Below are 25740 nucleotides of genomic sequence, written 5' to 3'. Positions count from 1 at the left end.
AAAATGTACTGATTTCCACCCACAATAAACCCCATTTTATGCTATATATGCTCACCTGATGTATTTTTGTAGCTCAGATGATATATACATATTTTGCGGTATTTAATTTAAAATATACTTGCTCCAATGGTGGGAAGAAGACCTTAGTTATAGAAGGACCTCCTTCAGTGCTAGAGTTCAGGTAGCGCTTCATTTTTCATTTAAAGAAGGCATTCAACTACTGACTCTTATAAAAGGAACACCAAAATACAGAGCTGCTTAGAAGAAAATTGAACCACCTACAAAGTGGTATTTACCTGTATGAAAAAAATTTCCAGCAATTTACAAAGAAGCATATTGATGAGTCAGAATAAAGTTTTATTTTAAAATAGCTCTCTAAAAGATTTAACACTGCACAAGAATATTTTTGCTCTAGAATTATTTTAAGATGGAATCTCTCTCTCACATTCACACACACACAAAATCATCCATCACACTAAATCGATGAATTACTGCCTACTGGGTAAGAGATAATACTTGCTCCTTCCCAGCCACTCCAGTGGTTAACACTTTTCCACTGTTCTTTATAAGCAATGGCAGTATTGGAAAGTTATTTTCCAATGCAGCGTTTTCAAGAACAACCATCGTAATTGCATGACTTTGGAGCTAGCCTCACTCTTTTATGTCATTTTGTAACAAGAAAACTTGCACAGAGCCTTGTTTCCTCTTTTCTATATGTCCATACAGAAAAGAGAAGTTTGGTGGTTTAGTGAGTCCAAGTTATCACTGATTTAATTAGCATTCCCAGTATCTTACAGTGCTCTACTACTGTCTTTAAGAACAATAACAACATGGTGATAGCAGAGACCTCAGTGCAGAAGGAGAAACCCAGAGTCTCAAGCATCTTGTACAGGTCATGCTAAGTGGAGTCAGTCGTGGCTTCTCTATTCCTGCTACTCCTACTGACAAGATTAAAGCTAGCATAAATAACTACTACCTATTCATGCTGCAATCACACCTTCATTTACAGCGCAAGGAGAGACCTAAAGGCTCTTGCTTAAAAAATAATTACTTCTGCAATTCATGGTAACAAAAGTGATTAGCTCATGTGTCAAGGTGAATTATCTGCTAAGCCAAAAAAAAAAGCCAACATCGTGTAATTAGTAATAATAGTATGAAATTAGGAAATAATGATATGAAGGACATTTTAAACAAGGGTAGAATAGGCAGTGAAAATTGCTTAAACAAACTACCACCATCTGTTCTACTTCATGAATTGGCTAGGTTGGGACCCACTGTGTCTATTACAACCCTAAAACTTATAAAGTAATAGTAATATACTCCAAATCAAATGAATATTTATAAAAATTGAAGGGAGTCAAAGCTATTGAGATGCAATTATCAACTTAGAAGCTGAGAATATGTTTGATTTTGCACAGAAATAGATCGCTTTTGGAATGGGTGAAAAGCTTACAGGCGAGATTATCTTTACAACACTTACAGTGTGCGTACTGTGAGAAAAGAAAGAATTTTGAGGATTTTTTTTTTGATTTATTAGTTACTTTGTAAACACTATAATGAAAATATATCTAGTGAGATGTTTTGTGAGTTTTATCAATCTTTGTAACAAATGATTAGATTTTTTAGAATAACATGCATGCCTCACATATTCTATAATTAAATGAATTCCATTAGTTAAATGAAATTTTTTACATAAATTGAATTTGAGAAATTACAAGTCAGTTGTAATGAAACAGTTATTAATAACTACTGTATTAAGTGGTTACAATCACCAGATTCAGGTAACTCAAAAGTGAGTCTTTGGAGACATGAACAGTAACTCAACAAAATAGCATCTCTTGTAACTAACCTGGGTGCAATATTTTGCTAGAGTGAGTTAGTAGTATGAGACAGACTCAATTTGTTTGTCCAGCAGTTTCATTTGCCCACCTGGCTCTGCTCTTGAAATGATCTGCTTACAGTGTATTGACACATTAAGGATTCCCCTGTGGGGTCTCCAGGGTTGTTTTTTCCCAGAAGGCAGCACAGCTGGTGAAAGCAGAAAGAGACAAAGGGGGACAATGTGAAAAAATAGAGGTTTTTTCATCCTATCCCATTCTAACAGTGCTGGTTTTGCCACATTGTCTCCCAGAACAAACAGTATAGTGAAAAACAAAGCCTTGATGCCGCCTTACAATTTCACTGATTTTGCATGAATGCAGTATCACATCTACTTTTTAACTGTCCAATATACTCCAGATGTTCTGTTGAGGAGGAGATTTAGAGATCCAGAATTATCCTTTAAGGCATGGTTTATTTCCAAGACCACTGGTTCCCAAACTGAGGTGTGAGGTATAATTTTCATGTGATTTCAGAGAAAAAATCAATTGCAAAAGAAGGTGTTGCAACCAGAAATGGGAAGATGCAACTGGACATGCAAGAAGAATTGAAGGCACAAGGCAATGATTTCAGAAACTGCTTCCTTATACTGCTAGGCATCTTTCACTTGCACTGTCACTACCACTGTCTCACTGTGTTCATCCTCATTGAAACCACTGAAACCATTACTCCTCCTCTGTATCTGGGAAAGGTACTCTAGAAGTTTTCCTCCCATATATTTTTGGCTGTCTTTCCCACAGTTCCCACAATCTTTTCTTCCCTCAGACACAGGGAGACTTTGGGGCTCCCCTGAAGAGCCTCTCATTGCTGTGGAAGCTCCCAGAGCTGGTTGTAATCCACTGACTGTGGCAGGTAGGTTTGCAAGGAAAAGGAAACACACTTGTTACTTATTTATTTCATAGAATCGTACAATGGTTTGGGTTGGAAGGGACTTCAATGATCACCTAGTTCCAACCCCCCTGCCATGGGCAGGGACACCTCCCACTAGACCAGGCTGCTCAAAGCCTCATCCAGCCTGGCCTTGAACTCCTCCAGGGAAGGGGCCTTCACAACCTCCCTGGGCAACATGTGCCAGTGCCTCACCACCCTCACAGTGAAGAATTTCTTCCTGATATCTAATCTAAATCTACCCTCTTTCAGTTTAAAACCGTTAGCCCTTGTCCTATTGCTACACTCCCTCATAAAGAGTCCCTCCCCATCTTTCCTGTAGGTCCCTTTAGGTACTGGAAGGCCTTTATAAGGTCTCCCCAGAGCCTTCTTTTCTCCAGGATGAACAATCCCAACTCTCCCAGCCTCTCTTTATGGAAGTGTTCTATCCCTCTGATCATCTTCGTGGCCCTCCTCTGGACTCGCCCAACAGGTCCATGTCCTCTTTATGTTGAGGGCCCCAGAGCTGGACACAGTCTCACCAGAGCCAAGTAGAGGGGCAGAATCACCTCGCCTGACTTAAACTTTCCAAACTTAGAGGGGAGGTTTTCTTTTACATTTAACTTTCTGCAAGGAGAGGGTCCCTGTTGCAGTAGTGGGCCTTGGAGTCTTGCAAAACCCATGTGTGCATTGAAAGCCCTTATAGGGATGGCAGAGGTACCCGAGGGGAGGGAACCTGCACATCTGCCTCTCCCTCCTGTTGCTGCTTCAGCCAGGCATGCACTGATTTATTCAAATTACAGCAGACTATCGGCAGTGAACCACTAATGCAGTAATTTTCATCTCCCCTCATTCACCTGATCTTTGTAGCAGGAACAAGCAATGAGACAATGCAGTGAAAATGAAAAGGAAAAAAGAAAAGCAAAGCAGAGGAGAAGCAGGAAAGCAAATGAAAAGTGAAATCATGACTGAGGAACAGACTGATTCCTCTAGTATGCATCCCAAAACTTCTGGTATATTTACTGGGCTTCTGAGAGTAGCAGAATGGTATGTTGTTCCTATTGCAAACATCATTCCGAGGCTGTTCGTTTTCACATTTAGTCATATCACAGCAAAGCTAAGGGGGTGTCAATCACGCTCAGTACATCTGACTGGGAGAGCGCTCCCTTCACAGCTGCATCTGGCAGAATACACTCCTTATTTATTACATTTTTAGTAAGGCATGCTATCTTGTTCATGTGTGAGAAACTGTAATGCATCTTTCACATTTAAAGTGCCCTCTGAAGCTTTCTGCCTCGCAACCTCCTGCCTACTTTCACTGTTACCACTAAATTTTTTATATTGTCTTGAGCATCTCTGAAAGAATTGCAAATTCCAGATAGAACATGATTAATTTAGCGCTGTCGTCTCCTACAATATACTGCACAGCCGTCCATCCTTCTTCAGCGTGGCTACGTCTTATCTCGGCTCTTAGTGAAAAACTAAATTAAGGCAAAGGCTGAAGTCGCTCATGTGTGGTACTTTTAAAATTAATTTTTGCTGACAGCACCGTAGAGTCAAAAGCATGTAGTTGCATTATGAAAGCCAGAACAGAGATTAAAATATATGTGTATTTTTGTTATTCCAGGAAAGAGAGTCTTTTGCTCCTTCTACATTAGTCATTTTCCCAAAGGACTCCACATTCTTCCTTATTTGGGGAGTAAAAGTCGAAACATCAGTGTCTGTTCCATTTGCTAAGGATTTCTGCTTCTTATTGTGTTTAACTCCTTGTACTCGCTATCTCCTTTGTAAGATGCGAGTGAAGTTTTATGATGGGCAACTTGGGTGACAGTTTGGAGACACTAACTTTTTTTGCAGTATGTCTCATTTTCAACAAGTGATTTCAGAGAAATCCTTCTTGGGTTCTAAAAGCTTAAAATGGTTCAGTTCCATGCACTTGAAACAATTCTTCACCCTAACATTTACTTTTATTTAATTTTAAAACCTGTAAAATGTTCAGAATGGTAACAATTTTTATTTTTTTTTTAACTGAACTTTACGTTTTTTCAACTTTTTGACTACCTGGTAAAACAATACTTCTCTCTTGTTTTTAAAACTATGGCAAACCCCAAACCTGTATTTGTCTGGTTTTATTTTCTTTTTCTCTCCCTGGTCTTATCAAGAGCCACTTTTCACCTCTGTGATGTAGAGGTGAACCTGAAGGAAGAACAATGGGGAAATGAATGTTTTCTATGCTGGAGCTTCTTCCCCAAACCTACACATCACTGTTCAAGCTGGTACGAAATGCAGCAGGGGCAGGTTCTCTCATTCCTTGTTTATTACTCTCTGAAGCAGGGTGAATGACATTCGCTGTTTTCCAGATTACCAGAGAGGTTTAGCTGATGCTTCTGAATCAGATCAAAGACGAAGAGAACAGGGACAAGCTCAGCAGCAGCCTTGCTCATCCAGCATTCCCTTTTAACGCGACTAACGTTAAGCAGTAGTCTGACTTTTCTCACAGTGACCATACTTACAACGAGCCTTTGCAACGACTCTGAAGTGTGTCTCTTCCAGGATGCTACAGCAAAAGCAGCCCCTTTGAAAACCTGTTTGAAAGCAGAGAGTGATGTGCCATCAAGCTGAGCTCCTCACAATATGTGTATCAAAGGGAGCAGTTAGAACAGTGAGAAGACAGTGTTGTGATGGCTTAACATAACCGCATGGACTCCCCACGCTGCAATTGCACTTGTCAAGGGACATTAAAAATTGTATCCAGAGACAGCCCAGTATATGAGACTCTATGTGTGACTCTATGGCAGAAAAGGACAGTGACACTTTTTTAGGAAAAAGTAAGGAGTCAGAATGCTTTTGATGAATAGGAGTAACATTCTATATATGCGTAATATATAGAAAACCAGCTAGATATTTCAGCAGAAAAAAAATAATCTAGCATTCATAATGGATCACATACTAATAGTCACTGAAAATATCACACATTTAGAAAGGCAAATTTCACAATGTGATATATCAATAGGAGCATAGCTTTCAAGACACATGAATACATCCCGTACTCAGCACTGGTGAGGCCCCACCTTGAATATTGTGTCCAGTTTTGGACCTCTCACTACAAGAAAGACATTGAGATTCCAGAGTGTGTCCAGAGAAAGGCAATGAAGCTGGTGAGGGATCTAGAGAACAAGTCTTATGAGGAGCAGCTGAAGGAACTGGGGTTGTTCAGCCTGGAGCAAAGGAGGCTGAGGGGAGACCTTATCACTCTCTACAACTACCTGAAAGGAGGGTGTAGAGAGGTGGGGGTCGGTCTCTTTTCCCAAGTAACAGGTGATAGGAGAAGAGGAAATGGTCTCAAGTTGCACCAGGGGAGGTTTAGATTGGATATTTGGAAAAAATTCTACACCAAAAGGATTATCCAACATTGTAACAGGCTATCCCGGGAAGTGTGGAATCACCTTTCCTGGAGGTACTTAAAAGACAGGTAGATGTGGTGCTTAGGGACATAGTTTAGTGGTGGTTTTGGCCATGTTAGGTTGACGGCTGGACTCGATCTGAAAGGTCCCTTCCAACCTAGATAATTCTATGATTCTATGATTCTGTCCTTCTGGTCTTGACAGCCTTTACAAGGTCTCTATAATAAACTTTGTCCTGTTCTGGCTACTGTATTTCAAGGCAGATGTGGGTTACAGCAAGAAGTCCAGTGAGTTACAAGAATTATGGGAGATTTAGAAAGCTCTTTTACTTTTATAATTGGGATTGTTTAGTCTAAAGAACAGTTCAAGTGGGAACATGGTACAAATTGCCAAGCACATAAAATTTATTCTCATAAATGTCTTTTCAAAGAGGAAAAAAAAGCCACTTTTTTCACATTCATGTGACCAGGAAAAGAAGAAATACACTGAAATTAGGAAAAAAAGATTCATGTTGGATAACAGAAGAAACTTTTTATAGTAAGGGATTTTGAACACTGGTATAGTCTGTGTGCATCTCTTCAGGATTATTTTTCATTGCAGAGCATGTTAGAGAAAAAGTGATCGGGAATGATGTGAACAGAGCTGATCCTGTACTCAACAGTACAGTGGACAAGACAAACTCTCCAGGACCTTTTCCTACCTACTTTTTATTACCTTACCAGCAGTCCACAAGACAGACTGTGAAAATGAGGTATTAGGGTTTAATATCACTTTGTTCCTATTCCAATAGGTGCACGAACAGGTCAACGGTGACTGGAAAAAGTCTACTGACAGAAAGCTTATAATGGTATTTTGGATGAGATTCTTTTGCACTTTGTTCCAAAACACACATGAGATTATGTCCCTGCCTCTAATGGATAAAAACATTATCCACGGATAACAAATGGATAAAAAAACTTCCCCAAGAAAGGACGTTTTTGCCATGTATTCAAACTGTAAGACATTAGGTAGAACATGCAGAGGAGAATAGATCCGTAACGAAAGCCTCCATTTTTTTAGGAAGCTTTGAACAAAGAATGCAGGTAGCTTGGAGCAACCAAGAGACTAAATGCGCTATTCTGGCAAATGCTTTTCTGGTGGATGCCCATCCCTGCACAGCCGCTTGGCTTCTGCCTGAAGTTCATGCATGGATGTCTTCCAAACCTAGACATAAAGGAAAGAAACAACTCGAGCCAGAATACTAGGGATAAAGCCTTGCATTGTGTTGGTATGGGGCAAGAGGTGCACAACTCACACGTTGATCTCTGTAACAACTGCAATATATCAGGAATACATAGAAATCAAAATATAAGACAGAAGAATATTTTGAAAGAAGACTGAAATTTTTACTAATTAATCTTTGGCAATTTCCTGAATGATTGTTCCTTTTTGAGGGCTAAGATCTTAGTGGAGGACTGAGAAAACTGATTGTAAAGAAAGTTCACTGAAATAAACAGAACATCAGAGCTCTCGTTGAATTCCATTAAAATTATGATTGGCAACTACAGATTTTTCTTGTGGATTTTTTTCTTCCAATAACAATTCTCCACAAAAATATAATTAATTATTTTGTGATAATTTTAACGTTTTGCCAAGATACCAACATGATTTAGGAGCCTAACTCTCATCTTCAAATGCAGTGAAGAAATAATTACAAAAAATAGTCTTAGCTTCTTATTAGCTCATGAGGCCATACTTTATATCTACTTGATTAAGACTCAGAGCGGTGATCAAGTGATTTGCCTATGGAAAAAAATTTGGTATTGTAGTTAGGATTTAGAAGATTTGTTTCAGTTCTTAATTTTGCCTCCAAATTGACAGTAAGACTTTAAGAAGTACGTAATGAAACTTAAGGGCCCACACTTAACTTTCACATGCCTGAGGGGTCATTTTTCTTGAGGAAACAGATGTACATAATTATTTGGAATAGCTGTGTTGCTGGAGTGATTATAGTTTCCATGTATGACGTGTAACTATTGGGAAAAAGAGAGGAGATTTTAAAAATGAAATTATAGCAAAATTAATGGGATAAGTGTGAATGACAGATTTTTTTAGTCTGGCAAGTAAGTGGGAAAAAAAGACATTCAAAGAAATAAAAACCCTTTATTTTTCTTCAGGCTAAAAACAAATGCCAAGATATTTCCTTTAGGGTACATTAGAAAAGATTTTTGACTGAAAAGATTCAAACTAAGAAACCAAAATATTTCATCTTCAGAACACTGCAATGAAAACTTCTCACTAGAAAATTTATTTAATGACTGCTTCTTTTTTCTCTTTATTTGCATCACATCTATTTGCCAAACTCACAAGGAGCTGTGCTGTGTATTGAACTATGTTTTTTGCTGGTGTTTTGCAAAGCCACAGATTAAGGTAATTTATTCCTTAATAACTGGCCATATATTTGTTAACACTAACGTGCAGATTTCATTACCTCACAAAAAACTTTCTCCATCAATTTCCTCACAAAGACTAGCTTTAAATATAGCTCCCCTGAAAGTCAATAAGACTTGAAGAGTATATGTCACTTCATCATTTTAGTAAATTGCGCTCCCACCTCCAACTCCTACACATATACGTGTGCACAGATTTCTCTATACTGCATATATTATAAATAAATTAATATTAAAGCAGCATTATGAAAAAGCAAAAATAAAAGGAAATTCTAAGATTGAACTATCATATATTTGAGCTTTAAAAGGAATGAAATACACAAAAGAGAGGAAACTGCTACCACAAGCACCACAGTGTTAACTTCTAGGGTGCCAGATCATTTTTAAATAGCTTTCTACAACCCCCTGCCCATGTTCCCATTCTTCTCCCCAGGTAAACAACTACACAAGAGAAATAGCAGCAGTTTACCCACCGAGTTTATGATTTCACGAACTCTAAAGAAAATATTATAAATGAAAAATTGTCTAGAGTGAATTAAGAGTAGTATTTGCACATTTTTCTGCTTGGCTGAGCTCATATTGTTTCTTTGGGAATAAGCTATCAGTTTTTAGCATTTCTTTTGCCTTATTCCCCTAGCACAGCATCACTCGTCTTTTACATTTTCTGCTGTTTTATCTTTCCTGAGAAAGAGGTGTAAGTTAATTTTGCTCTTGGGATAGAGATGTGTAAGAAGCAAAATTTCCAAACTTCTGATTAATGGCTGGAGGCAACCAAAGGATCCTCTTTGTCCTGAGATTAAAGGACTGTTGCATGCTGAGTGATGCTTTCAGGCTCTTGGAGTTTGCACCTGAAGCCTACCACTTAAAATATTGGCACCAAATAGTCTGGTTGAGAGGGAAAGGCCTGCACCACTTCCTCAGTTTTTGCTTGAATCGGTGAAGGGATTCCTCGCTGTCTACAGGAAACCAAGGTACCACTTCTTTCACAGTGTTTGTCTTCTTGTCCGTAGTGCTGTTACGACATATTGTCCTACAGCTCAGCGAAAACTATTTGGTACCTCCTAAAGTTCCAGAATCCTTTCACTTGTGTCTTCCTTTCTACTTCTAGTGTTTTCTTGGATGACACAGGCACAGAGGAAAAGGTGTCCCAAACATGTGGTTTGGAAGAGAGTGGGTCTTGCAAGTAACTGCAGAGGGTTGGGTTATCCTTGTTTAAGTGTAATATTCTGCAAGGAGCAGGGTATCACGTCACTTGGGAGGGCCACAATGCCTTTTTGCTCTTCTGCTTATCTCCTCCTATTCTTTCCTAAGTTTTTTCCTTTGTCGCCAATTGACGTGACTACTGCAGCAAGGTGTGAGTTATTTCCCAAGTTCCTTCTGTCCGTACATCTTTTGTTTGCCATGGTGGACGCAAGGGTCCACTGTCTTTTGGCCTCTTCCCCCATGCAGTGAGTCCGTTCACGCCCCAGCAAAAGTACCCAGCATTTTCAGGCTGGGGGTAGGAAGCAGAGACCACATCAGGTCTCAGTATATTTCTAGCACGGCAAAGTGTCAGAGGAGGACTTTTTTGGTTGAATTTCAATCACAGGGACTGCGACTCTCACGCAAGGCAACATCCCTCAGTCTGAGCAACTGGAAAAGAGTACATGGAGATGATTTTGCTCAGCTCATATTTTAAAAATGAGCCTGTACGTAATAGCTTTCAACTTGCTGCTGGAGGAAATGTGGGGGCCCTGAGTGGGTAGAAAGGAGAAACTAAAACCACAGACTGCAGGCACTGTGCCAGGAGAGGGTGCCCGTTCTCAACGTGGGTCCATTATTGCTGCAGCAGGCTCTGAAAGCCTGTGTTTCACTCCAAAACATCAAGTATAGGTTGACTTTAAGGACTTCTTCACTCTCTCCTGTGCTGCAGGAATAGCCTGTGCCTTTTCACCATCTAACAGAGGCTGTGGGTGAGAGCGTCAGGATTTTGACTGACGGTCCTTGTGAGGGGCATCTTGTAGAATAGCAACCAATTCATTCCCAGCTGACCACCCCTTGTAGGCAAGGAGCTGCTCCACATTTTATGGCTCAGAAGTCCTCGACTGTGTAACAGGACCTGTTGTGATGACAGCGTCTAAGACATCCTCTGCAAAATCTAATGAAAAACAATTTTTTGCTTACTATTGAGGATAACGACAATGCAACGGATGTGTGACAGAAGGTTACACGTGAGAATGATTCTATTTTGATATTATCTGTATGCAAAATGGAGCTTGCTACATACCCACCACAACAAACGCATTTCTCTGCAGGCAACCCAGGAAGAAACTCCAGAAGCTGGAAGTGGTGTAGTTGAAAATGATGATGGAAATTTTTCCATGCCTTTCAATGGGATATGCATGTGTGATATTTAGGTTGGTGGGGGGTGCAGGATGGGCACTCAGTGGTGCTCCCTGTGAAGCTATGGTGATGGCCAATAAAACCACACTGTTTTAAACCTGACAATTTTTATACGAACATATCCTGAAAAACTTTTAAGAAAGAAATCAAGAGAAACCTAAGTATACCTCCATCACTTAAAACTGGCGCTACAAGGTACTTTACCATAAAAATGACTGTTTGCTGAAGCACAATGATTAATTTTGCATAGTTATGTGTCTTTTTAAGAGAAAAAGAAACGTGTATCTCTCTGACGAGCAAAGAAAGCCATTTCTATAACTGCAGACATGGAATGGTACTTTCAGTACAGACACTTCCAGATGTAAAACTGCTGGTGGTGCATAGTGGGGGGGGTTACTGCAGTTAGAGTTAATATGTAGTGTTTCATTTGTTTAATAAAAAGTTTGTGCAATTGAAAGTGCTGTATAGTGACCGATGTGATAACATAAAGAAATTTTATTATTGGTTTAAAATAGTCTGTGGCAAGTTGATAGATTTACGCAGAGAATAAAGTAGAGGTGTCTGTGAGCAGCCAGCTTTGCACAGTTGTGCTCCTCTGAAAAGGTCTGTCAGCCCAGAGTCTTCTTTGTATCATTTCTTAATGGGTACGTAGCAAAAAGGAGCACCTTACACCACCATCTAATCCCTTCTTGCTAACAGGAGATTAAACAAGATTAAATGCTACTCGTTTCATTGAAACTATGCCTCCCCAAAGTAAGTTTGTCCTCTTTGATCTGAAGGAATTGCTCAGAAATGTGTTTCTCCCCCAAACTTTGAACAGAATGAAAACATGATAACATTTTTGTATTAAAAATGCTCTCACAAAAGGATATATTTTATGAGATGTTATACAGTAGACATTTTCTTTTGGCCTGAGAAGTTCACGTCATCTTGTTTCAGCGGGCTGTAGGTTCTCAGAAGGGACAAGTTTAGAAGTTTAACACTACAGGGATTTTTTGCATCTGACAAGATTGTTCGAAGTCAGGGTCTCCACAGGAGGAACTAGAGAGTACTGTTAGACTGAGGGGACTGCTACAACGCATAGAAAGATTTTCCTTATTACTACAGGAAAGTCACCGCCTTCAATTCAGCCCCCTAAACTGCATTTATACATTAGGTGTGCAGTGTTACTGTCTTCGAAAAAACAGTACCTAAAGTCTGGTATTCTTAGTAGAGATAAAAGCAGGTGATTTGGGGCCTTCCAGATAAATACGCATTTAGCTTGGGCACTAAAGGTAAGTACTCGTTGTGGAGCTTTCATCTACATTTTCACATGGACCAGACAGGGAATTTCTGTACCTCTGAAGTCTTGCTTCCCCGAGCATGGACAGCTGAGGTGCAAATCAGACATACTGGTTCAGCCAAAGAGACCAGGCCCCATCCTTTGCCTCCTGCAGCATGCATGGAAGAGTTCTGGAGTGTCACTACCACGTGTGGTAAAAAGCAGCGGAGCTTAACATCTACTGACTGTGCCACCTCAGTCAACCCAAATGTCACCTGTGCTGGCAACCTGCTGATTGTACTTCTGATTCGAGAACAGTCTTCCAAAGTCTGTTTCTACCATTAAGCAGAAATCCCAGTCTAGCTAAATTAAATTTCTTTCCCTTTCTTGCCTTTACAAGCCCATCAAAACACTACTCAGACACCACTTAGGCATCATATTATATTTCTGAGGCACATGATCATCATTCCTTGTGCCCGGTGATTCAAGGAAGAAAAAATGGATCAGTTGTCTAACATGTCTCACAGAGACAGAGCTTCCAACTCCACTGCTGTCATCACACTCTCCCATCACTTGTACTAATTAGCTGTATCATGTGCGTTGAGTAACTAGTCTTAGGCTTTATAGTCTTACTCCGCAAGAAGGACAAACACAGTTTTTCTTTGTGCACAGCAAGTTTCCCAAACCAAAGTAACCCTGAGAGGGAGAGTTAATCCTGACCTTATGACTTACTGAACACCCACGAAGCCCCACACAGAAGAGATGTCCTCAACACACAACAGTGAGAAAACCTTCAAATGGAGGTTACATTTACCGAAACACCCGAATTCAAACATACTAACCCATTCTGTAGTAAACCTGGCTTTTTCTTTTTAAGAAGTCCTAATGGGTGATATCAGTATTTTTTTTTTAAGTAAATGTAAATAATAATTACCCGATTATGCTTGCAAAGAAACTCTTGAAGAACTAAGGCTGAAGGCTTAAAAGCCATAAAGGAAACAAAAAGCTTTTCTTTTTCTTTTTTTTCCCGGTAAGAAACCCCCTCATCATCTGTATGCCAGTGTTAGAGTTTTATTTTCTTGTTTTAAATACTCAGGCTGCCAGCACAATTTCATTGATCATTTTTCATGCCACTTCTTAATTAGATTAAATTGAGGGAAAAGTAGTTTGCTTTGTTGCTGTTGCAATGCTGGAGAGAGGGATGTTGGTGTGACTTCATTCAGAAGAGGTACTGATCGTCTTCTATTTCTTTCGTGAAAGCTAAAGTTCAAACTCTTGCTACCACATTTCTAGATCAGATCCTAACTTCTGGTGAAGTATGAAAAACTCTGGATGTTACAGGAAACCTCTTGCAATTTTTTGTGCCATTTCATCTGTACAAGTCAATTGATTTCAGGTAGCACAGTTATGAGCAAGATTAAGGTATGGCCTTCTGTATATGGCAATAATTTTAGAGTGGTCAAAAAAAAAGTCTGTCCTTAAATTACAATACTCAGAGGTGGAAACAAAAGGGAGATAAGGAAATGATGATCTTAAAAATAAAAGACTGCTAAACTACCTTATAGTAATATTATAATATCAGACATAGCAACTTAGCAAACAGATTGAGTCCACTGTGATTTTTCCTTCAGAGTGATCCTCCACAGACTTTTTGCCTATTTCTCTTTATAATCTTAAAGAGATTATTCACAGTTTTAAATCCTTCCCCCCCACACCCCTATTTGCTCTCTGTGAAGCGTGCCACCGGTGGTCATAATTCTACCCTAGCATACCAGGTCCCACTGCAACAACCAAGGCAGAATTATTTCCAAACCTGTTATTACTATATCCCAGAAACACTTTGATGATCAAGCACCTTTCAGAATACTGTTTTGCAAGGGAAGAGAATCACAACACCTCAGGCTATTTTCGGAAAGAAAATACGACCACAGACCAGGTGAATTTAGAAGATAATCTACGGAAAGTCCTCCCAGAATTTAATGCTCCAGGTCAAAAATCAAATCAACAAATAAAATACAGCAACTCCCCAGGTCCTTTGTTTATCTGTCTTCTCCTGATTAAATGTAACATTACTCTAGATTTTAAAAGATCACTTTCCAGGCAGAGATCAGCAGCAAAGAAAATTTTCTTCTAACACCTTTCTACCGCTTTTAAAAATCAGAACTGAACGTCTTCATAAGGGATGTGCTATCCCCTATAGGAGTCATAGACTTTACATACTGTTTAGTGAGTAAAGCGCTTAAACCCATATTATCCAGATCACATTACGTGATTATAATAGACTTTTTCAGTTTTTAAAGTATACAGGTTTTTTTTCTTTGACAAAGAGATGTTTCACTCCTTAGCTGTCTGTCCATCACTTAATCAGAAATGAAAGTGACCACAAAAAGGTATTACCAAACATTTAGCATATGGCTATTTCCTCTATTTAATGCAAAATCACCAAAAGACAACAGTTCTTAAAAAGTCTGAATTTATACATCTGTTTTGAGTCTCAATAGACAGCAATGAAGAGTTCAGTAGATAAAAGAACATTTACCTGGGTGGTTATTTAACTTTGCAGGCTCATTAATCAAGTAGGACAAACCTCATTCAACAAACAGGTGTTTAATTGAATAGGTTTTTTCATCCATCCAATTTATGTTAAAATACCCTGTGCTAATTAGTTCACAGTTACTCCCAAGTTGATTTACAATCAATTCACGTTCTTCACAAACATTGCTGATGTTTTCAGGTGAGAAGTACGCAACAAATAACGGAGCTATAGTATTATTGTCAGAATGCTGTAAATGTCAGGAGGCAAAATACTAATCACATAATGACCAAAGAGACAAAAACCAGGCAGAACAAACACCAATTCATTTGCAGAGAGGAGAATGTCCTGCTGCATTTATCCCTCTGTAGAGTTTGTAGTAGTAGCAATGAAATTAATTTGAACACTCCAGAGAAGAAAGGAAATGAGAAGGGATTTTGAGGCCAAGAATGAATGCGATCATGGTCTTCAGTATGCAAGTCTTGAGTCAGCTTTGAAAGGACAGGCTGCATTGTGGAAGGCCCTGGAAAGACTGAACCTTAGCAGTCAAACAACAAGCAAAAAAAGCTTGGCACATGTATAAAGGGCACCTCAAGTGACTACCTTGTAGGCATTTACATTGGAGGTGAGAGTCCTCCCAGACAGATTTCCTGGCACCTGTTCCAAATGCCCACCTTGCAAACTCCTTTCTGCCTTTTAATTTCTGGGAAGGTTGGTAGGTGCTCCCCTGTGAAAATATTCTCTGTAATGGGATATCTCTCGTACCTCAGAGTTTTTAAAAGAAAATCAATCAGCTACTGAGAGAAAGGCCAGCTGCTACTGTGTTCTGGTTTTGAGGGCTGCATGGGTGGGAATTATTAGTTCACTGAAAATTATTTCCTGCTGAACACAGAATGAAACTCTCAATACTTACTTTCAAATTGGTTTTGAGCACAAGCACGTGGGAAGCAACTATTAAGTTACATGGTGATAATGTGATTTCAGATTTTTTACCTCTGCTATTTATTAAGACCTTGATTCCTTTTGGTTTCTGTGATATCAGCACGTGACTAAAACAGAGTAGAAAAATCTGTAGGTTGAGAATTAATCGATTTCCTAATTGTGGGAATGACACCAGAATCCCAGGAACATAACTATTTTTAGAGGTGAACTAGTAAAAGAACTACCTACTGAAGAATAATGCGTAAAAATGAGGAATTTGAAAGGTTGGTGTGGTGGGTGGGGAGGACTTAGAACACCAGAGTAAAAGTGATTTTAGGTCTTAGCTTGATTTTAAATCAATAACTATGCTTTAAATATAGCACAAGCAGTCACTGGGATGCCAGCTGCCTGTAGATGGAATATTAGGTGAACAGCGAAGGGAGACCAGGAGGGCATGTTCTCAATGTCAGCTTCACCTTAAGCTGTTTGGGACCCTAGTCTTCAAGAATGAACATCCATGATGAGGACTTCTGAACTGCAAAATGGAATATAAAGCTGAGAGACATTGTTTTATGATACCGAAGTCCTCAGCTTAACACAGGCTTCTGGAGATGCTTTTTCAGCTCTGTAAATAAGAAATTATCTATGCCAAGAGACAAGGAGACGAGTCTTCTTTTCAAAGGAGCAGATGGCACAAGCATTGGAGGCATCCTACTTCTTTCTTCTTCTGTGCAAATAAATATATTTTAAAATGCTGAACCTGATATGAAGTTTATTTCAATAATTAATGTAAGTGGTATGCACTTGGAGTGTAGGAATTCCCATCACTTCTGGGCAGTGTCCACAGAGAGATCTTGGAACAGAAGAATCCTGTGCCCTTCAAACTGTCACAGATTTTTTTCATACAGAATGCATTCATTTGTTCTATCAGCATATTTGTGGAGATGCTAGAAAAATGTATAATGTAAAAACAACAAAAAAAAAGTATAAAAGCAACCTTTTCTATTTTGAAACCGAAGAATCCCCTCAAGTCTTGGCTGTTGCTTTTTTCCCCCCTCTAACCCAGCTGCTCTTTGATCTGTCTCTTCCTAAGTGGATAAATATATTTTAAATTATTGCTAGCCCCAGGGGAACCGAACTGGTGTTAGCTAGCAAGGAGATGCTTTTAGGAAATGTCACTAATGTAGGTGGCGAAAATGGCAAGAAACTGTTGAGGACTGCAACAGCTCAGCTAGATCTGAGCCAAAGTTAGGGCTGAAATAAATGAGTGCAACTTTCAGTGTCTTCTCTGGGATATTCAGCCACTGAAGCTCTCTGAAATTTCCTGACTGTGCCTTCTTCTTATTAGGAATCGGAGAACAGTAATTCCAGGAGGGCAGTTTACTCCCATATGCAGCTTTTGGCTTAAAATGCATAGGCTTACCAAAGCTAAAGTCCACAGAAATGTACAGATTTGGAGTTGCATTCTGCAACTGTCTTTTCATATCTGTAAAATAGCAACAAACTATAATCATTCTAATTTGTTGACTTGTCTTGTCAATTGGGCTAGTTACGCCTAATTATTGCCAAAGTTTGGATAAAAAAGAATTTGAAAAAGTCCTTGGGTTGGAGGCAGAGGATGTCTTCAGTGGCCTATGCGGGGACCTGTCCACCATATTACAAACATTAACAGTGGTTTTCTGGTCTCTGTGGAGTGAGTAAGACCTCTAGAGTTGAAAGCCTAGATAGATTACACAGTCAAAAGAGGGAGATAATGTTTTTGAAAACCAGTTAAAGGACTGTTAGTCAGGAGCCTACTCCTCTGCATTGACCACAGAGGGATGTAAAGCACCTCCATAGAGAAATTAAGGGGCTGTGTCTGGGACAGCCTGGAGGTAACTTTTAGGCATGGGCAGATCCAAGGATGGTATGAACGCGTCTCATGGAGGCCCCTTCACTTGCTGGGGCGTAGAAAGCAGAGGGTGGAGAGAGGAAATTTCTTCCTCCACACAAAATTTATTAGTTTAGTGAGGCTTCCCAGAAAATGGCCTTGTCTCTCCTGTGTCAATTGCTGATTACAGAAGTGACAAACTCAGTGCTCCTTAGAGAAGTCACTTACTTATCAAGCTATAGTCTCTCTATTTTTGGCCTCCTCATCTGTGTTTGTAAATCCTATATGCCTTTCTACATACCCGTCGGATTCAGGGGGAGCAATAAAGACGCATCCATATAGGGTGACATCATTCTTGTCCCACAGTAATATGTAACCTGATGAGTGAGGTATATTCCTGGTATGCAGAAACAAGGTTTAAAAATCAGCCAGTCTGAGGAAAATGCTCTGGATAGGAATAAAAAGTGGACACTACCATTGATCATGCTTTCTGAGCTCAACACAGTGCTATTTCAGTAATTTAGACATAATCTTATTACACTGAATGAATCAAACCCTATAAGGCAAAGTCCCCAAATGCAGGCATTACTGAGCATGCATAACAAACCTTGATCAGGTGTCTGGGAAATATTGTGGCCCGTGACCTGAGCTCTGCCTGATTTTCAGATGTATTCAGAGGGCTGTATGTGTGTGGGATAAGAGAGTCAACTCATTTCTAAGACTCTAAATATCTAGATATCTAGTTATCTAAAATGTAGATGATGACAGAGGAGCCAGACACTGTAGGCTCCCTTTATAGATAATGTAAAGAGAAATAACCACTCGTAGGGTTCAGTTTTTTTGGTGTAATTTAGATATCCACCCTATGATAAGTTGATTCACACAGTCACCTGCTGCTCTCCACCAGGGAGACTGACCCAACACAGACATCTGCACTGAGCAGCTGAAGGCACTTCGAATTCTCCTTCAAGGAATGTAACTGACACAATCGAGAAAAAGCTTAGGATGAGTTTAAACTGGCTTGTGCTTTCCACTGTCCTGAAGTTTGCTGTTTTTTAAAGTTTAACAGTCAAGGCGAGCTCAAGGTAGGGAGTAAGCCAAGACTGCAGTCAGACTTTGCTCTTTATAGTGCCATTAGCAGGACAGGACTATGTTCCTATCTCCTGTAGATATCCATATTTTAGCCGCTTTTCTAGCTAATCTACTTATTTCTGACGTATCCAGATGCTGAAACACACAACTCTCTCTTCTCTTGGTTGCATGGAATGGTTATGCTAAATCTGCATTAGAATTTATGTGCTTTTTAGGGAAAAAGTTTGATTAAGTAAAAGGCATTTGAGTTTAGAAGCAAGATGGCTTGAATATCTTGTTGAGTTTAGGTGGTTAGCAAAGTTAAATCATCTCACTTTCTGTAACCAAAATCATTCAGTGACTAAAATAATACCCAGACAGCTGGAAACCACCTGAAACAGACGCCCATTTGTGCTTGGATCAGCGAGGTGTGGCTTTCAGCACAAGTGTGAATAAAGCTTCTGCCTTTGGACCAGTTGCAAATTGACCTACAAATGCTACCCCTGTGTCTCAGAAATGCCACTGAATTTCTGAAAGGGATGCAAAACACCTTTTCTTGAAGGTCATTGCTTCCCATAAGCTCTCTGGGAAGACAAATCATGACTTCTCTTCCTTTGTGGGATGCCCTGTACACCTATGGCAATGTTTACAATGGAAAAATAATACAAGGGAGAGAAAATGGAGTTTGTGGGGGAAATTTTTTTACTTTCTTCCCAAATTTTCAGTTTTTTTCAAATAAGTTCATTGGAAGTTATCATAAGAAAAGAAGGAAATAGGTGCCAGGTTTGAAATCCATCAAAGCTGAAAGTGGGTTTTTACATTTAATTCAATGGATGGTTTTGGTCAATCACAAATTACATCTTCTGTCCCAAAGGTCTGTCTCATAGCAGTTTGCAGTGTAGCCCCCTCTCTTTGATTCTTTCTAACATTTCTAATAAACTAACACCTTTAATTTTTCATGGGAAACAAAAGCCTCTGGTTAAAATACCCCTGATGATTCCTATAAATTCATACAAAACCAGACATTGATTATGAATTACGGCATTTACTCCCCTCTGCAAATGGATACCATTTTGGAAATCAAAATGGTTTTGATCAAATCAACTCCATGAGATGAAAAATGTTGCTATTTCAGCAAAAAAATGATCTTTTTGAAAAGAATTAATTGAATAATTATTTCATAATCTCCTCTTGCCTTTTATTGGTTGGATTTGTCTGGCAGGTTTAGCAAACTTTTCTGATACACTTTCCGATCTCTACATTTGTGGTTTGATGAAGAACTTCATGTGTATGAATAATCTGTGGTGATATGGCGATACATTTTCCTCCATTCTGCAATGCATTAGTGTGGCGGTGTGCTCTCCCCTTTTCGCCTTTTTCCCCCCCGGCTCCTGCTCAAGCCATGGCCATCAGCGGGAGTTGCACTTGAACTGTGGGGGGTGGCTGGCAACATAACCAAAACACTGTCTGGAGTGGGAACCTAGGAATCTTGTTCCCATGAGAATATGACTATAGGTCCATTATCTTACTCCATAAATAGCGGACAGCCCAAAAGCCCTTTGAGCTCTCCTGCACGGCAGCGGGCTGCATGACAGGATCTCCCCTTGGGTGGGGACGCTCGCTTAAGGTTCTTCTCCTCAAGGTTGAGAGATTCCTTGCCGCAACGGATTCTCGCTAAGTGACTAATAGCATGATAAACTTTGAAATCTTAGCTAAGTGATATAAGGATTGATTGCGCATATATAATCCTTTAGACATAAAGCGTTGACCAAGTCTGGGTCTAGGATTGGATCCAGCCGCACCTGGACTCCTCTCTGAGAAGGAGTTTAGAAAGCAAGGGGGTCCTGTCTGAACCTCGTGACTCAACGGTAGGGTCTCCCTGAGAGCTTGTCTGAGCCTGTCGTCTATGCAGTAAATAATCAAGTGTACCCTGGCATCAAATCTCGTAAAACACTGTCGCGTTCACTACTAACTTTGTTAAATCACTGTTTTATGTTAATAAACATTTCACTACTCTCTTACAAGTGAAGTTATTCACTCCGCCCGCGACAATTAGCAGCACAAATCCTACTAAAACTAGACAGGAATGTATTACCAATTTGTTTTGTAGGTGTTTAGTTACTCAGTGAGTAAATAAATAAGTATTGCAAATTAAGCATTTAAGCTTCACTGCACAGAAGTGGTTTTAATTACAATATGTGCTTGTAATATGAATTACAGCTGTTATTTATAACATGCTTTATTAGCAGTTTGAAGTTGAAAGAGGACATTACAATACTGTAGGGTCCTTAAAAACCTATCTGCACAGGGTTAAAAATTAAAAAAAATAAGTTCTCAAAGTTTTGACACAGGTAACAATATTTTTATAGATACAATCCCAAAATGTGCTTTTTTACAGTTAATAAAATATAACAATACCTTGATATGTAGGGCTTATTATAGACAATCACATGCTGGTTTTCTGTTTCTCACAAGAATTGAGACACCAAGCTTTTATTTCCTTGTTTCTTTAATAAGACTTTGCAATTTTTTCATCAATATGTAAAGAGTCTCAAAACTATCTCAAATATAAGGCAAAAACCAATGACTGTTTTTCAGTCAGTTCTGCCATCAGTACAAGTAAAAGTGGCAACAGCTTTAAACTCCCCCAGTTTCCCTGTAGGAAAAGATCACACAGATCGAGGCTGGCAGTGTGCAGGGCTGTTCATTTAATATAGAAAAATGTTTTATCATATAGACAGATATGCCGCCATTTTGGAAAACTGCTATATCTTTATGTAGATATCGTATTTGTGCATAAAAACGAATGTTATCTCTCTTGTAAAGTTTATTTTGGCTGTCTGAAGGGCTTTCTAATGCTCCATTGAGTGCTCCACCAGTTTTCTCAGAAAAGGATGTGGCTGGTGGTGATTCATCTTGCGCAGAATAATTAATTGGCGTTTTCAAGTGATGATCAATCTAGAATGATGTGATTGGGATTATTTGCTTAAAACAGTATTTCACTTATTGACGGTGTGTCGTCTTTGTCATTATTTTGATGTGTAGTGGCAGAATGCTCCAAATAAAGATAGCCAGAGCAGTTTCTCATAGAAAACAGGGAAAAGAGCTATATTCTGCTCGAAACTACGGGATGGTTTTCATTGAGCTCATGCAGTGGACCCTGGACATAATTAAATAGCATGTGGAATTCATAAGATCACAAAGCTCTCTTCACAAAGCCATTGCCCTAAAATATGTAGTTTTAAATGTCTTTAATGAAATCCTCAGAGCAACAAGTAACTCCCACTCCCTACAAGTGGATTATTACAGTCTTCACAGCCTTGCGGAAGTTTTAATTGAAGGGCACTACTTAAAGGGATGGTGTGGGATGACTCTAAGGTAAGATTGATCAGTACAGGCAGAATTTTATTACAAGTGTCAATTAGATTGAAAAGTGTTATAAAAAAGATCATTTGCATAGCTTTAGGGGACAAGGAGACACATTATTCTGAAATCTCCTTTGCTGATTGTTTAGTGATTCTCTAAGGGTAACAGGGAGGAAATATTCCCTCCTGCAAGAGGAGACAGTAGCCACTTTCTGACTGGCTTTGATTTAAAGCTCGTTAATGAGATATGTGCAGCTAATTAAGAGCAGGGAGAATTTAGCTATATACCACAGTGGAGAACGGCATTTATCAGAGAGGATCGGACTATTGCCCTGTGGAAGTTCAGTGCTGTGCTACCAGGAGCGACTCAGTTCCAGTGCTGCAGAGGAGGGCAATACGGCAAATAGCTAAAGCTGGTTGAAGACACATTTTTTTCCCCCTAGAAAAATAAGGTTGCACTGACAATGCATTCTCTTAATGAAAAAACTCATTTTTGTTAATTCAACACAGTAAGGACAAGCTCTTCCTTTTAATTTTCGTCCTTTTTTCCTCTGGAGGGAAGGGACAAATTAGCAGACAGAAAGCCTTTGGCTATTGCAACTATATCTTTTTTGGTACTTGAGCTTGGGCATGGGAGTGTCTACAATGGCATTTTAGTTGGGAGCAGGAGCATCCTTCCAACACAAATCTTCCTGCAGCTCCCCACTTCCCATACTTTTGTTTCCTTTACAGAAATAGAAATGTGACCACAGAAATGGGTGTGCACGAATTAAATTTCACTTCATACTGAAACTTGTCTGAAAGATGTACTCCAGGCATGTACCTACTCTGCTCCAGTTGCTAACGAGCATCTAGGTCCTGGACCAGTCTAAAGCTAAACCAAAGTAAAGAGCTTTAATAATATTGTTGGGATCTCAGCACCAACATTTTCCACTCTAGCAATCTCTTCCTTTTGGGCTGCACTACTTGCAGGTATAGCAGGTGTCTTTCTGCACAGCATAGTCACTCTTGGTGTCATTCGTAACCACGCTTCTGGTGGTGCAGTTTGACTTGCCTTGTGGCACTGGAGACATATCTGCACAGACCTCGCACATTAGACCCAGGACTTACAGAAAATACACTGCGTGTGGCATGGGGAAGGCAGAGTGAGATACACCACAGTGCCTAAAAGGATAGTAGGTGCCTCTGTTTAGGTAATGTAATCCTGCCCACCATCTGGAAATTCATCTCCAGATTGTAGGCACCCAACCTTCAGTATATAAACATAGGCATCTGCATATAAGCTTGTTTATACACTATTAAAGTAAATAGAAATTGTTGGCCTAAATATAATGCTATTTTTAGATGTCCTGGGCACCTGCCTGGCCCCCAGGCCACCAGTCATATAGAGTCATAGAATCATAGAACAGTTTGGGTTGGAAGGGACCTTAAAAGGTTGCCCCATCCAACCTCCCCTGCAATGAGTAGGGACATCTTCAACTAGATCAGGTTGCTCAGAGCCCCATCCAACCTGACCTTGAATGTTTCCAGGGATGAGGCATCTACCACCCTCTGGACGACCTGTTCCTGTGTTTCACCACCCTCATTGTAAAAAATTTCTTCCTTATATCTGGTCTGAATCTTCCCTCTTTTAGTTTCAAACCATTACCCCTTGTCCTATCACAAGAGACTCTGCTAAAAAGTTTGTCCCCATCTTTCCTGTAGGCCCCCTTTAAGTACTGAAAGGCCACAATAATGTCTTTCCAGAGCCTTCTCTTCTCCAGTCTGAAAAACCCCAACTTATAGCCTTTTCTCATAGAAGAGATCGCCCAGCACTCTGATCTTCTTCATGACCCTCCTCTGGACCTGCTCCAATGGGTTCATGTCCTTCTTATTTTGGGGACCCCCAGAGCTGGACACAGTACTCCGGGTGGGGTCCCACCAGAGTGAAGTAGAGGAGCAGAATCACCTCCCCCGACCTGCTGGCCATGCTTCTTTTGATGTGGCTCAGGATACAGTTGGCTTTCTGGGCTGGGAGCACACATTGTTAGCTAGTATGGTGTAGATATCACATATACAATAGAATAACTCGAGATACTGAATCCCACCTTGAGGCAGTCAGTGGAGCCTAGAGAGCCATTCAGTCACCCAGAAGCAGATGTAGGACAAGATTCAGTTGTCCAGACATAGTCATGTGGTGCTGTCTGAGATACCCCAAAGTATAGAAAACATCTGCACAGGGCTGGTAGCTCTGACACAGGATTTATGGAAGACTCACAACCTTCTGCAGTGGTAGCTGCATACCAAGGTGGGTTACCCTACAGTGCTTAAAAAGAGGCAAGATGCTTGTGTTTAGCACACTGTGGAAATGAGGATGATGTATTTTATCATTTGCTCTGTCGTTTTCCTCCTCATCATCATCCAATATTTTATTTGTCTTTGGGAGGGGTAGTGAGTCTGCATTGTCAGGTGGAAATAGCATGAAAGTGAAATATTTTGGGAAAAATATTCATAAGAAGAAAAAGTCAGACTTCTGCCTCTGGTCCTTCTATTTGTGAGCCTTTTCCAACAGATGAGCTCCGAGCAAGACACAAATGTATGGTAAAAAAAAGAATGTCGCTCAGTATTGTGTGACTTTGGAACTTTTCTGTGCAAGGGAAAGCTAGGCACATCTCATACACCCTAGTCTGGAATGGGTATCATCTCCTGGTTGTCTTTTGTCTTCAGATCAGTAATACTGTTCTTCAGGGTGATGAGATCACGTTCTTGAGGGAAATTACAACTAGGTATCTATTTTAGAACTTTTCCAACACCACACATATTTATCTATTTATTTAATTTCAAATTTTGTTTCATTCAGTTTTCAGGGGGTAGTTTGCAGTTTTATGGTAAATACATTTTTTGTCAGAAGAAACTGTTTTATTGTGAATATGAATACCTGTGGTTTCTCGGTTGTACTTTCGGCTACTTAATCTCATACAGTCATTTCTTTGTCATGTAAACTGAAACTCTAGAACTACATCAAAAAATAAACTGAGAAAAATTACAAATACTTGATTTGATGCATTTATAGGTAGCAGAGAGGCGTAGTCATAATGTGTGCTATTGCTAGATACAGGTCTCTCTCCCCAGCCATTTCTAGCTAGCAATGCATTGGTGTTAAAGCAGTTCTTGGTATTCATCCCTCAGTGCATCACTTTGCACTTTGTACAATTAATTTTTAAACCATTTTCTTTACTGCAATCTCCAGAGTCATTTACCTGTTTCTATAAAATATTGCAACATTCCTCTTTACTGATGTGTAATCCAGCTTCATGCCACCAGCAAATGCCATTTCAACACAGCTATATATTGCCTGCCTAACTGTTAAATGAAAAAAGTTTGGTCTCAGATTTTTAGGAAAGCCTAGTAAGAACCTCTTTCCAGTCCAATAAAACTCCTTGTAACACAATCCCTTGAGCTGGCTGCATTTTATCAAATATATATTTTTTGTTGTCTCTGTGAAAACTTACTCTTCCATGAAATTTTCTCCTAATGGCATAGTCCAAAAATCAGTAGCTGCTCAACAATATTTCCTCCTCTTAAGATATAAGAATTTATTTTGCTCTTCTCTCAAGCACAGTAACTCCTTCAACTTGACAGATTCATGAAAAATATTGTTTTGATGGCATAGCTTACTTAGGTACTTCGTCAGCTCAGCATGACTTGCTAGTGGTAAACTGAACATACTGTTCTGAGAAAATATAATTTGGTTAACACACATTCATTTTGATCATTGAC

The sequence above is a fragment of the Chroicocephalus ridibundus genome, chromosome 1 (assembly GCF_963924245.1).
Source record: "Chroicocephalus ridibundus chromosome 1, bChrRid1.1, whole genome shotgun sequence".
Lineage (NCBI taxonomy): Eukaryota > Metazoa > Chordata > Aves > Charadriiformes > Laridae > Chroicocephalus > Chroicocephalus ridibundus.
Note: the sequence above shows the minus strand (reverse complement) of the source record.